Raw genomic sequence first — 15,301 nt, 5'->3', positions numbered from 1 at the left:
ATGTCACCTTAGCCGCACAATAGCTGAATGTTGGGAGACATGGCAACCAACTATATATGAAGAAGGCAAGTCACCCATCAATAATAATGCACACAATGCCAAGTGTAACGCTGATGTGCTGCACAGACCTCACTATGCAAAGCACAAACCTCTCCATGTGGAGATATACTATTGATACTTGTAGTGTAGTGCACAGGGGATGCAACCATGTTACCTCAGGCTGTGGGGAAGATCTCGGTCATGTAGCTGGGTTGTCTTCCCCCTGGAAGCGGAAGCAGAGTGGACTGGTCCAAAGTACGCCACTCCAGCGTAGGAGTATGATTATATAGACCAAGCCCTGGGCGTGGTTCACTTGTGGGAAGACCAACGAGTCTGCAGAGCAGCAGCCCTCACCCTGGCATGTGGCTGCCGCCATGACCGCGGTCCTCCTCCAAGCAGGCCCCCTGCGAACCCAGCGGCACAGCACCGACTACTGCCTTCGATCTACACTGCAGACAGCAGGGTTCACAATTTGAACTCAGCCTTGATCTATTAATTGCACAGAGAATTGTACTCTATGTCCTCAGATTTTGTCAAGAAGAAGTGAAAAAAGCATTCCTCAATGTCTATGCTAACTACTGCCTTCGATCTACACAGCAGACAGCAGGGTTCACAATTCAGATGCAATGGCAATTGCAGATGACGCAGTCCAGTTCACAAGACACGTTGCTCCCAGCGCGGCCCGCCTGGACTGCGCAACATCGCAGGATGCACACACGCTGTGTGCTTCAGGTGCTACTAACTCACTGCACCATAAGTCATCTCCACTTGGCCCTATCAAGGCAAGACATTGCTCCCAGTGGGGCCTGACAGGACCACGTATCATCGCAGGGTCCGCACACGCTGAGTACTCCAGGTGCCACTAACTGTGCTGCTCAACTCAACGCCACGTGGCTGTGCGCCCATCCTGACCACTGCCTGTGCCTTACACTGGGGTTACACGGTTCACAATTCAAGATTAGTAGCGACGCAAATTGTGTAAGAGACTATAATGGGTTAAGAAGACCAAATGCTCCCAATCTGTGCAGCTCAATTCAACGTCACCTGCCTGTGGGCCTTTGCTGACCGCTGCCTCAGACCTACACTTTGGAAGATCGGCGACACGTGGTGCCAACTAACCCTGTTCAACACAAACCGATCCCACATGTGTAACTGGGTCCTGAGTCCTGAATGGCAGTGACCCCAAGTCCTTGGCAGCGACCACAGCACCAGACTCCCTTCGATCAGTAAGGCATATTTCCAAATGCAACAGCGGCGACACAAAGTGCCACTTACTCTCTTTAACACAAGCTGATCCCACATGTGTAACTGTGTCCTGAGTCCTGAATCACACTGACCCCAAGTGCCTGGCAGAGACCACAGCACCACACTCCCTTCGATCAGTGAGGCATATTTCGATATGCAAGGCTGGCGACACGTAGTCCCACTAACCCTCTTTAACACAAGCCGAGCCCACATGTGTAACTGTGTCCTGAGTCCTGAATGGCAGCGACCCAAACTTCGTGGCAGCAGCCACAGCACCTCACTCCCTTCGATTAGTGAGGATTATTTACAGATTCTGCCAACAAGTGGTGCCACTGAACCTGCACTACGCAGGCCGGTGGGGCCACCACCATATGCACATGGCTGTGGGCCCTTTCTCATCGCTACCTCTGGCCTACACTATGGTCAGCAGGCCTCACAATTCAGATACAGTCCCGATTTCACATGACACCGTCTAGTAGGCAAGACACATGCTCTCATTGCGCCCCGTCCACATCAAGCATCATTAACACAGGCTCACACAGTCTCAATATTTCTGGAACCACTAACCTTATTTAACACAAACCAATCCCACATGTGTAACTGTGTCCTGAGTCCTGAACGGCAGTGACCCCAACTTCGTGGCAGCGACCACAGCACCATACTCCCTTCAGTCTTATTTGTTGTTCTTTTCTTTAAATACATTTTTTATATGTAAATCTATGCATGACTAAGGTTCTTCTTTGTCCAACCGCACAGGGACACTTTCGGGCCCGAGAAGGTTGTTGGGAGTATTTTGGTAATGTGGAAAGAGGGTATTGTACCTGCTATTGTGGGGAGAGGGAGCGTCAAAGGGCTATCACTCACAGAAAGAACTTCGATATGTTTTCACAAATGCCTAGGACAGATGCCAGCTGACGGACTGAATCACAAAATGGTTTTTCAATACTTATGTAGTGTGAGTCATGAACAGTTCGAACCCAGGCTTGCAGAGGGACAGCTGCGGCCCGTCTGCTCGACTCCCAGACTCAGTACTACGAGCCGTCCGCATAATTGTGTCTATCCCTGCCATGTTCCATTATACGCCACACCACTCCGATTACGTTCCAACGTTGGCCCCACATAGCTAACTGTCGCAGGCGTACTTAGTGTTGTTGTGCAGGTCAGTGGTCTAGTTCTCAACATCTCATGGCCACTCCCTGAGGGCAGGTTTGGACACATACCACACCTATCCGGCACATGCGGCACATGCCATGTGACCACGCAAATATAATAGATCCACAACGTCACGTCCTTTATTGCCGGTGCTGACTAACTGTCCAACACTTCATGGCTCTCAACCATCAAGAGTCCATGCAAAGTTGCGCAGATGGTTAGACGCACCCTCAGCTGTATGGCCGTCATGGGCCTACCATCCACTTGGCGCGGACTTCATATGCATAGGGTTAGTGCCACTCTAAATTCATGTGGCCATCAGGAGCCTACCACCATGTGGCATGAACTTGAGTTCCACAGGCTTAGCGGCCCCAAACCCTGAGGTGGTCTCCGCCATTGACGACTCAGGACTCAGCGACATGTGTGAGATCTGCCGGGCCGTGGAGGAGCTGAAGTGGTCCCCTCCATTCAGGACTCAGCAACATCTGTCAGATCCGCAAAGAAGCTCATGTAGTCTCCGCTATTCAGGACTCAGGACTCAGCGACATCTGTAAGATCCGCGCAGAATCTGATGTGGTCTCCGTCCATTCATGACTCAGGACTCAGCAACACATCTGAGATCAGTGGGGTTTTGACGGGCAAGTGGAGTCCGCCCACTGCTGCACACTCCGCTGGCACCAGGTAATTATTTGCTCGTGGATGCGCAGAGGCGACAGTCTCTCTCTCTCTCTCTGTCTCACTTCCCTCTCTTCTCTCTCTCTCGCTCTCACTCTCTTGATTCCTTTCCTTCTATCTCTCTCTCCCTGCTCCCTTTCTCACTCCCTTTCTTTCCTTCCCTCTCTTTTTCTCTCTGGCTTGTTTTTCCTTCTCTGTTTCTCTCTCTCAGTCCTTTGATATGCGCATTACACACGTCCTTATTTTGTGCTTTATTTTCCAGGCTCTGTCGTCAAAATTCATGGTCCCCACAGGAGCCTTCCACCTTGTTGTTTTCTATTATGTTTGTTAAATTTTGTTTATTGGTTTATTTTTCATATATATATTAATAAAAAAATAAAGTTTGACAAAAAAATGTTACCTTTTCGATTGTTTTCTTAACTGCTGTGTGACTCTTTCTTGTACTTATTACTGTTATTTGCTGGTATCCACCATGGTGTTAAATTTTGGAGCACTTATCGCGGAAATACTGGAGATCTCTGCAGTTTGCACCAACTTTTGAATACAGTGTTAGATTTATCTCAACTTTAGTTGCATTAAAGTGCTGATAATGAAATGCAGAGTAGCCGTGCCCGTGCAAAAAGACACGAGGTGAACCTTTGCGATATATTCTACATACTAAAATCCTGTATTGAATTGCACTGAGGTAGTGCCTGCACTTCCAGTGTACACACAAAATCCATGAAGAAATCTCATTGTATTTATATTGATTAGGAATAGTGCGTCAGGTGCTGGATCTTGACGGGATACACTGCCCAGTTCGTATATTATTCTGCACATGAAAAAATGACATCACAACTTTCACAACTACAATGCGAAATAAATTCCGGCGATAACCCACGTTACCACCAGGAATTTTACACCTGCTTTCTGCTGGTGTTAAGCAGGACAACTTCCTGCAGCAAGAAAAGGAAACACAGCCAAGATCCACACCAGAACATCCACAGGTGCCATAGAGTCAATGAGCATGATACAGGGATAGCCATGAGGACCACAAGACTCATCGCAACAACCTCAGGACCACCAACGCCCCCCAAACCCACATCTGAGCAAGTGTGTCCTTGTGGTCATTGTGTTAGCATGATAGGCACGGGTCCTGCAACATCACAGTGTGATGTCTTCAGCAGACTTTACCATGTCACCTCAGCATTGGCAGTGACCAAGGACATGTAGCTACACACGCATCCTCCTGCAAGCACAACACACTAGGTATGGGCTAAAAATATGTTCCGCTTGCGAATTTGCACATTTTTGGCAAGTTTGCGGTCTGTGAATCGCGCTAAATTGTCAAAGAATTTGCAATTTGCGAGTTGGCGGATTTTTTTTTGCTTGGTCGTGCTTCAAAAATACAATCTCGCGCGCGCGGCGTTGACTTACCGTGATTCTGTGTCCGCCGAGTTGTTTTACTCCCGGTTTGCAAGCGCTGTGCCATTTTCGATCTTGCTGCATGATCGCGCAAGACTTTTTGACCGCAAGTACGTCATTGCGTGATCGCGCGAGACTTTCAACCGCGAGTACGTCATAGCGTCCCACCATCGTGCACTGCGAGACGCTCAGAACGCAAATACATCATAAGGGCCCGCGATCACGCAACGCGAGAGTAAAACAATTGCAAACACGTAGATGCGCCGTGCAGCTGACTTCCGACGGGAGATTTGAACTTCTCGCTTTCCCGAAATAGCAAAAATTGCAATTCTGCGCAAGAAATCTATCGCTGACAGCATAAACCTCCTGAAATTGGATCAGAATAACTCGTCAGATTGACATTTGGTTGCACTTTTTTGTGCAAGGAGTGCATGTTTGTGGGGTTGGGAGGAAAGAAACGCCCCAGAGTCTCCAACTTCTTGTTCCTGTCCAGCAGGCTCCTCCCAGTGCTTTGTCCATGTCCTGGTCACTTTTGATTTGGATCTGGAGCTGTAAGGATTACTCTTTGTGGCTGCTGCTGGATATTTGTATTTGAGGACTTTTTGTTTGGATCACTTTTGGAGTTGAGATTTTACAAGTAACTTGGTGTTGTTTGTTTGGGGCATTGCAGTTGCTGCAACTACAATTTATAAACTTTTTCACAACTTTAAAAAAAATATATTGTGGGTAGTCTCAGTATCCAGTAGGCCCAGGGTTAGACATGGGTGCATGATACAACTGTTTCTGTGAGTTTTGTTGAACTTAAATATCATTTACGGGCATGGATGGCATGGAATTGAATAGCTCACTGTTATATGTGGAAGTTTTTTTTAATTTTGGGGTGCGTGTTAAAGCCACACTAGCCAGTAGGCCCAGGGGTAGTCAGTGGTGCATGGACCAAATCTTTCTGTGGGGTCTCTTGAATTTAAACATCATTTAGGGCATGGATGGCATTGGATTGGGGTGATGTTTGTGTGTATTTCGATTTTTTTGGTGTTGTTGGGGCCTTGTCCAGGGCCTGGCCATGTAGGTGGGGGTCTAGGGGTCATTTTGAAGCCAGGCAGTGTGATTTGTGCCGTAGGCCTGCACCAAGTCTGCCTTGCTTTCATCCATTATGCCCAGGGGTACTCAGTGGTGCATGGACAAAGTCTTTCTGTGGGGTCTTTTGAATTAAAACATCATTTAGGGCATGGATGGCATTGGATTGGGGTGATTTTTGTGTGTATTTCAATTTTTTGGGTGTTGTTTGGGCCTGGCCCAGGGCCTGGCCATGTGGGTGGGTGCCATTTTGAGGCCTGCTCCAGGGCCTGGCCATGTGGGTGGGGGTCTAGGGGGCATTTTGAAGTCAGGCAGTGTGCTTTGTGCCATAGGCCTGCACCCTGTCTGCTTTGCTTTAATCCATTATGCCCAGGGGTAGTCAGTGGTGTATGGGCCAAGTCTTTCTGTGTGTTCTATTGGTTTTAAACATCATTCAGGGCATGGATGCCATTGGATTGGGGTGATTTTGTATGTGTATTTAGATTTTTTGGGTGTCTTTGGGACCTGGTCCAGGGCCTGGCCATGTGGGTGGGGGCCATTTTGAGGTCTGGTCCAATGCCTGGCCATGTGGGTGGGGGTCTAGGGGCCATTTTGAAGCCAGGCAGTGTGCTTTGTGCCATAGGCCTGTGCCCAGTCTGCCTTGCTTTCATCCATTATGCCCAGGGGTAGTTAGTGGTGCATGGGCCAAGTCTTTCTGTGTGTTCTCTTGATTTTAAACACCATTTAGAGCATTGATGCCATTGGATTGGGGTGATTTTTATGTGTATTTCGATGTTGTGGGTGTTGTTGGGGCCTGGTCCAGGGCCTGGCCATGTGGGTGAAGGCCATTTTGAGGCCTGGTCCAGGGCCTGGCTATGTGGGTGGGGGTCTAGGGGCCATTTAGAAGCCAGGCAGTGTGTTTTGTGCCATATGCCTGCTACCAGTCTGCCTTGCTTTCATCCATTATGCCCAGGAGTAGTCAGATTGCATGGGGGGCAAAGTCTTTCTGTGTGTTCTCTTGATTTTAAACATCCTTTAGGGCATGGATGCCATTGGATTGGGGTGATTTTATGTGTGTATTCTGATTTTTTGAGTGTTTTTGGGGCCTGGTCCAGGGCCTGGCCATGTGTGTGGGGGCCATTTTGAGGCCTGGTCCAGGGCCTGGCCATGTGGTGGGGTTCTAGGGGCCATTTTGAAGCCAGGCAGTGTGCTTTGTGCCATAGGCTTGTGCCCAGTCTGCCTTGCTTTCATCCATTATGCCCAGGGGTACTCAGTGGTGCATAAAACAACTCTCTCTGTGTGGTCTCACTCTCTTCTAATTTAAACATCCATTTTGGATTAGAATTGCAATTTTTATTTTGGGTCTTTCCGTTTTTGGGTGTGTTGTGTTAATAATAAATGCCTAGTTGCAAATATTAATTGAAGCACAACATATGCAACATTAATTTAACTGATGTTCCTCTGGCTTCCTTTGCTTTAGGTGCACAAAGACTGACAACCAGGAATCATCCTCACTTGTTGTAGTGCCAGGAAGAAGTCCTGCTGCGGTGTGTGCACAACGTCACGTGACATCACGTGTGGTGGCCACAGACAACTCTGCAACTCGTGCAACTGCGTCCTGCTGTTCTGACATCTGAAGATGGGCCCAAAGAAAGGTGGCCGTAGCTCCTCTACCAAGAATTTTGCCAGTGCCACTGCCAGTAAGAAGGAGCAGAAGAAGCAAGTGGCGCCACTTACCAAGTAGACTGGTGTGCCGACAGACACTTTTTTGGGGGAAAAAACTATGCCTGCAGCAGCTGTATCCGCCGGGGACCAAGCCGGGAGCAGCACCTCCGCTTCATTGGTCTCAGTGCCACCACGCCAAGTTAGGCCCAAGTCCATGAGTGCCGCAGAGGCAGCCTCTTTAATTGCTCTTTCACCATCGACCAGTAATGTTGGCGTTGACTCTTCGCAAAATAGCATCCAATCAACGCAGGGTGTAACTCATCTGACGAGTGTTCAACCACAGCCGCAACGACAACCACAGCCGCAACGAGGAGAGGCGCAAGGAGTGGCACAAGGAGTGGCGCAAGGATTGGCTCAAGGAGTGGCACAAGGTGTGACGCAAGGAGTGGCGCAAGGAGTGGCGCAAGTAGAGGCGCAAGTAGAGGCGCAAGTAGAGGCGCAAGTAGAGGCACATGGAGAGGCGCATGGAGAGGCGCATGGAGAGGCACAACTGCCCACAATGCTTGTTCCTCCAGAAGTAGAGGCACATCAGGAAATCGAGATTCAAGTGGAGGTATCATCCGAGCAAGCCACTCCTCCTGATGATCCATTGTCTTCCAGATCCCCAGCAAGAAAAAGGTCAAGTAGAGCTAGTACAAGTTCTTCTTCAAGCCCCCTTCCTTCTGATGATCTAGATCTTGACTGGAACCCACCAATGCAGTCTGAGAGGGAGGCACGCCATGAGCCGACAAAGGTAGCTAAAAGGAAGGATCCCGCAAGGCTTTCACTTATGGGTGACAACGAATAAGAAGTAAAAGTGGTGTATTCTGCTGCTGATGAACAGTCTGACGATGACGACCCAGTCATCACAGTCGTCACTCCAGCCCCAGCGGGCATGCAGCAGACAGACATTTTTACCCTATTCGGAAATGCTGCTGTGCAGGTTGTGGGCGGCGTGGCACTGGTACCACCACCAACACAGGTAACTACTACACCAACATGACCTACAGCTTCCATATTTTCTCATCGGAAGGGCCGGCAGGGACCTCCATCCAGCTCGACCTCCATTACCTCAAGTACTGGTGCTGTAAGTGCACAACAGAGTCAAATTCAGCCACGCACATCCTCCACTTCATCTGGCATTGAAAGTAGCACCTCCACCACCACCAGAAATCTCCAGTCCCCAGTTTGGGACTTATTTAGTATTAGCAAAAAGGCAGAAAACCTAGTCATTTGTTCGATTTGTAAACAAGTAGTTAGTCGGGGTAAGCTTGGTACCAACTATGGTACCGGAGGCCAGAGAGGTCATCTCAAAAAACACCACATCATCCAGTGGGAGGCACACCTAAGGACCATCCGGAAAGCCAAAAGTACAAATCCAATTGTAGACATTGATATTGCATCTGATGACGAGGAGGAGCTGATCGTGCAGGAGGAGGTGAACAACCGAGAGACATTTTTTCTAATACACACAGTACCCCTGGCAGCAGCACTACAGTGGTAGCGCCCACACCCGCCTCTACCCCCGCAATATCAAGGAGGCACAGTAGTCTGGTAGAGACACCAATGCGAAAAAGTACATCAATGAGCCTAACTGGATTAAAGAGGTCCGTCACACATGAAAACGGTCCAGATCACCATTAAAAATATGTTTTGGTTGGAGGCGCCATTTAAGCGCAACCACCCAACGGCATGTCTGTATAATGCAATGCTGGCTAAAATATTACTGCTGGACCTTCTCCCTTTTTCTTTCGTGGAAGGGGTGGGTTTTCTAGAATTTGTGGCAACAGTCTGCTCTAAATGCAAGGTTCCTAGCCGGTCCTATTTTGCCAGAGTTTCGGTTCCAGCACTACATCAAGATGTGCTGGAGGTGATTGGGGCAGCTTTGCAGAAGAGTGCTGTTCACACTATCCACCTGACAACAGACATGTGGACCAGTTGCCAAGCCGTAGATTACATGTGCATCACTGCACACTCGGTCTCTTTTGCGGGGGTTAGAGACAAGATATCTGCAGGTGTTGACAGTGCCACAATTTTTCTAGCTTGTCGGAAACATGCAACAGTAGCCATGTTTGCCATGGAGAAATCTCATACTGCAGTAAACATTTTGTAGGAGTTTAACAGTAAGGTCTTTAAATGGCTGTATCCAAGAAAGCGCATGATTGGTTCTGTTTCCACGGATAGTGGCTATTTCAGAGTGCCGTGTTTGGCGCACAGTATTAACATTGTTGTTCATGATTTCTTGAAAAAAGAAAACAAAGTCAGCAAGTTACTGACCACCTGGCGAAGAATCTGCACACATTTCAGCCATTCTTTTAAGGCCCGGAAGCAGCTGAGGATCATTCAACGTGTCCATAGAGTGCCAGTCAGAAGACTCATCCAGGAGGTGGCAACATGTTGGAACTCAACCTTCTTACATGCTTGAGCGTCTGTTTGAGCAGTGCTTGGTAATCAATGAGTATGTATTTAACGCACGGGGTTCTTCTATGAAAGATGTGAGGCTAGAGGTGGAGGAATGGGACCTAGTTAAAAGCCTGACAGACATGTTTCGTCCTTTTGAGGTCTTCACGCGTGAAGTCAGCAGGGAGGACTGTACTTTGGGCAAAGCTATCCCATTGTTGCGCATGCTAGAGCACCAACTGAAGGCGGTGTCTTCAAAGTTCTGAGTTGATGCTGAAAAGCAAGACGCATATCAGTTGGTGGAGAGCTTATTAAGCCGCCTAGTTGATAATGCAAGGCTTAAAGCAATACATTCAGAACAACATTACATTTGTGCCACTATTCTGGATCCACGGTACAAAAAGGCACTGGCCAACAATATATTCATTCCTTTTTCTGAAGCAGATGTTTCCAAGTACAAACATTGGCTAGCTCTGTCAGCCACTCGGTTAGAAAAAGAGCGGCAGGAAATTGAAGGAACCACCACAAGTACTACTAAAGCAGCAGGCCATCCGGCGTCAAGGTCCACTTCTGTGGCCGAAGGCAGTCACTTTCCCTCAGAGCCGTTACCGACACCAGCAACCGTATCATCATCATCACCTGCACCAGGCCCAGCCATAATATTGTCGGAAGCAGATTAGATAACTCATTAAGGGTTTGCTCGTTCCAGTGTTGATGCAAAGGCAACAGATGGTACGCAAAGAGGAGCACCCCTGAAGGACTTTGAGTGGATGATGCAGACCTATCTGGATGACCCAACAGAGGTCTTCTTTGATCAGAACCCATTGGTGTATTGGTATGGGAAAAGGGCTCAATGGCCACTGATCACCAAGCTGGCTATAAATTATTTGGCCTGCCCACTTGCAAGCGTGTCTTCTGAGCGTCTTTTCAGTGCTGCTGGTGCCATTGTAACTTCAAAAAGGACCCGCCTCTTGCCCAAAAATGTGGAGAGATTAACAATGATCAAGATGAATCAGCACTTCATACCACCAGATTACAAAATACGTGAATCCACGCAGGAAGAAGAGGACACTGACTTAGGTGACAGAAGTTCTTCTCTGTTAGCTGACCTACTCCTGTTTCAATTCACAGAGTTTGAGGACGAGATCTACTTCCCTGACACCTAGGCCTGAAATACTTACCTTTTTTTTCCGTCCTTATTCACTTTTATTTTGGTGTATCTTTCTTTGTTTTGCAACCGTTAGCACAACAAAACTCTAATCACGACAAATCTATCAGCAGCATTGTCTTCGTCTTATTTCCATATTGAAGGTGCGGCTGTCTGCATTCCTGAAGTTCACAACTCAGTCATGCTCCTCTATCCTCCTCCTCCAGACTCACTCTATCCATTTCCCTGAAGGCAGATGGATGGATTACGCTGAATCAAGAAACTGTCACTTCGTAGACGAGTCCCCTCAAAAGAAGTGGGACTGGAATGACTGACTATGCAGACTGTCACTTCTGAAATTGACACGAAAGGCTGCCCTGTGGCCCTTCACTTAATAAGTTGCTGACAAAAAGTGGAACAGGTAATGAATGATGAGATGGCATGCACTGGACAACACTGGCTGTCTGGCTCTGATGAAAGCAATTGCTGTTTGTTTGTTGTACATGAAATGAATCCTATGTGCTCTGTTATTATTTAATCTTTTACACACTAAATGTAACTCAAGTCTACTCTGTTTACCTTGTTTAATGCAAATTGTACTTCTACTGCAGGGGCCACTACATTGCATTTTTTAATATGGAAAATGTCCTTTGACTCACTGTGTGTAGATTGTGACTGCATGAACAACATTGAGTTTGCCAATACCATGATGATGATGAGTCTTGGTGATCAAAGTTACATAATATCTTTACAGTCATTCACTGGGATGGATGGATCATCAACGTCGATTTACGGAAGAACTATGGCCATTTCGTGAGTGGCAAACAGGTAAACAAGTCAACAACATCCACAGCAGAACTACGTCTCTGTCTAGTCGTGATATGGAGTGGTCGAGCCAGTGTAGTGTTGTTATGCCAGAGTCCGGACAGCGGTTCATGTAAAATTGCAGCTATGTGCCTTGCTGTATAAAATTAGATCTGCTTTGTCAGTCTGTGTCAAAGAGGTATGCTACATGAAGGTAGGTTCACTCAGTGGTGCCTGCCTTGACCGTCTGCATGGCCCTGGCCTGCTGTGTGCTAATTATTATCCTTGAAACAGAGCTCAGAGTAGGCACTTTAGAAATGATGCATGTATGTAATACTGTCGCCTCTGAAAGTGAAAGTGTTATTTAAGCACTACACACCGTACCTTATATTTTTCCTCCGGGGTGTTTTAATATTCCTTTCTGTTTTTCCATCGACAATTACAGGCCGGCACTTACCCTGTGCAATGGGAAAAACATTAACTCTGGCTTACCATAGCAATCCGCAATTCCGCATCCGCTAGGCAGGCAGTGGACAGTGTGGTCACCAAGACTGATCGACGGAGCGTCCGATGGAATGCAGGAGTACCGCGAATAAGAGGAATGGCTGGATGCATGCAACTTCCCAATTTGACCAGGACAACTACAACATACAGTTACAGTATCCACTTCACTTGTCCTTATCTTTTAAATAATGTTATTGTTGTGAACTTCTATGAGTGCGACTCTGTGCTTTTGCTCTCTGCTTCAAATTCATCCATACAGTTATTTGATAAGTTTCTTTGCTATTTTTAAAACTAATGTAATGTACTACTAAGTGTTTATTCTCTCTGAGGGCAGATAGGCAAGTGAAATTGCAATTACTGCAGCCCTGTACTGTCAAATTGTTTAGTACTAGTTAGTAAGTGTTGTAGTAAGTACTATTTTTCAGTAACCTAAACATCCATTTAGCAAACAACTTCATGCATGCACTTCCTTTATGTCACTTAAAAGATTTATGGATATCTTCGTATCCAAAGATTTGTTTTTTTTCATTTGTTGTTTGTCCATGCTGTGTTTTTTTTCTCTCTCCAAAAAACTTTCCCCAAAACTGCTTTGTCAGTCTGTGTCAAAGAGGTATGCTACATGAAGGTAGGTGCACTCAGTGGTGCCTGCCTTGACCGTCTGCATGGCCCTGGCCTGCTGTGTACTAATTATTATCCTTGAAACAGAGCTCAGAGTAGGCACTTTAGAAATGATGCATGTATGTAATACTGTCGCCTCTGAAAGTGAAAGTGTTTTTTTAGCACTACACACCGTACCTTATATTATTCCTCCGGGGTGTTTTAATATTCCTTTCTGTTTTTCCATCAACAATTATAGGCCGGCACTTACCCTGTCCGATGGGAAAAACATTAACTCAGGCTTACCATAGCAATCCGCAATTCCGCATCTGCCAGGCAGGCAGTGGACAGTGTGGTCACCAAGACTGATCGACGGAGCATCCGATGGAATGCAGGAGTACCGCGAATAAGAGGAATGGCTGGATGCATGCAACTTCCCAATTTGACCAGGACAACTACAACATACAGTTACAGTATCCACTTCACTTGTCCTTATCTTTTAAATAATGTTATTGTTGTGAACTTCTATGAGTGCGACTCTGTGAGTTTGCTCTCTGCTTCAAATTCATCCCTACAGCTATTTGATAAGTTTCTTTCCTATTTTTAAAACTAATGTAATGTACTACTAAGTGTTTATTCTCTCTGAGGGCAGATAGGCAAGTGAAATTGCAATTACTGCAGCCCTGTACTGTCAAATTGTTTAGTACTAGTTAGTAAGTGTTGTAGTAAGTACTACTTTTCAGTAACCTAACCATCCATTTAGCAAACAACTTCATGCATGCACTTTCTTTATGTCCCTTAAAAGATTTATGGATATCTTTGTATCCAAAGATTTGGTTTTTTTCATTTGTTGTTTGTCCATGCTGTGTTTTTTTTCTCTCTCCAAAAAACTGTCCCAAAAACCCCCATTCCCATCCATCTTTCAAACCCTAACCCTCTTCCCCCGGGCTGTGTGGTTTTCATTGAGGTGTGACTAAATGACACCAATAATTCCACACGCTTGTTGGGGAGGATAAGGTCAAAAGCAACAGAAAATCAACTTCAAGGCAGGTCAAGGAATCCAAGGATATATTCTTATTCTGCTTGACACACACCCATGAGTATTTGCAAATCAATTCAGAATTTCACGTCCGCCATCGAGTGGATTCATCATCAACAACATCCTCCTACACGTGACGAATGCTTACGCTGCTGTGTCCTTCAGTACTAGTTCTTGTAGCCACGCAACTAGCAGATAACTTTTGATTGAATACTTTAGCATTGCTTAGGTTACAATTTATGGCACTGTTCTTGTGTACTGTACTATCTATCATACTGTTCTAATGCTACTCTCAGGCCACTCAATGTTTCATTTCCTTTTTTTCATATGCTGTTAAAAGCCAGTGTGTACCCCTACTACTACCACCACAACAATGACATTTCATCCGTCCAGGATTACATAGCCAACCTTAATCGCCATTTGCCATGCAGCCAGCCCTGTGCCTAGCCTTATTCTCAAACACGAATCACAGGTAAGACAAGCATTTTGGGGGAGGAAGAATAATGGAGTAGGAGGAGAGGAGAGACTGACGGTAGTACTAGTAAAGTAGTAGGACAATTGAATTCACTAACTCTGTCAGTGGCACTTTTTTACAAATTTGGGTGATTAGACAATTTGAATCAACCAGCCAGTTAAGTTTCAGGAAAACAAACGTACAGTTAACCCTCCCTGCCTCCCCCACAAAACAGTAAATACGCGTATGCTATGTTTAAGTTGAAAATAAATAATTATTTTGACCCTAACCAAAATAAACTATCCCACAAGACCTGACCCACCCCCCTCACTAACCCCAACCAAAGTCCATGAAATCATGTCCCCATAAGTCCAAAAACCCCAAAGCCCAATTCCCCCCCCAAAAAAAGTCTTTAAAAAAGGGGCAAGGGACAGTCTCTCTCTTCTACTTTCCTCAGCTTTGCTACTCTGGCACGGACATGCGGTGTTACATGCTCTTCAAACTAACACTCTTCATCCAGTGACCGTCTACTCTGTCTACTATACATATACCTATGCTATCTATGAAGAAGATACCATCCAGGTATCCATCCATTCAAAGTAAATGTCAATCATTCTTCTTAATGTCTCAACTGGACAAACCTTACTTTTTCTCACCGAAAAACAACCTTTTTATTTTATTTTGTAAACTGCCAGCCATGCATCCGAGCTTGACTTGCATTTGAATTTGAACCAAAGGATATATTGCGCACACATACAGTTTCTGTTTGACCCACCCAGGCAGTCCTCTTTCCTTTCTCCTTCCACCCATCCTTGCTTCAGCCTTCAACGGGCCATGCATCAGATTCCCAGCCACCTCGGGCAGCATTCAAAACCACGTATCATTCTTTGCCAGTCATTAATTTTAACTCGCTCGTCCTTCCTTACACCCTTCTTTCCCTTTTCGTTCATCCCATCCATCAAGTTCATCTCTGATCTGACTTGGCTTCTCGATCAAACTTTCACAGCTGAGTTGAAGTCAAATTTAGAGGAGGCCATTGGTTACTCGTGAACTCCCGCCGCTAATGCTATCGCGAAGTCAA

The sequence above is a fragment of the Lissotriton helveticus genome, chromosome 4_1 (assembly GCF_964261635.1).
Source record: "Lissotriton helveticus chromosome 4_1, aLisHel1.1, whole genome shotgun sequence".
Taxonomy (NCBI): domain Eukaryota; kingdom Metazoa; phylum Chordata; class Amphibia; order Caudata; family Salamandridae; genus Lissotriton; species Lissotriton helveticus.
The sequence above is the reverse complement of the archived record's forward strand: the minus strand, read 5'-3'. Positions refer to the sequence as shown.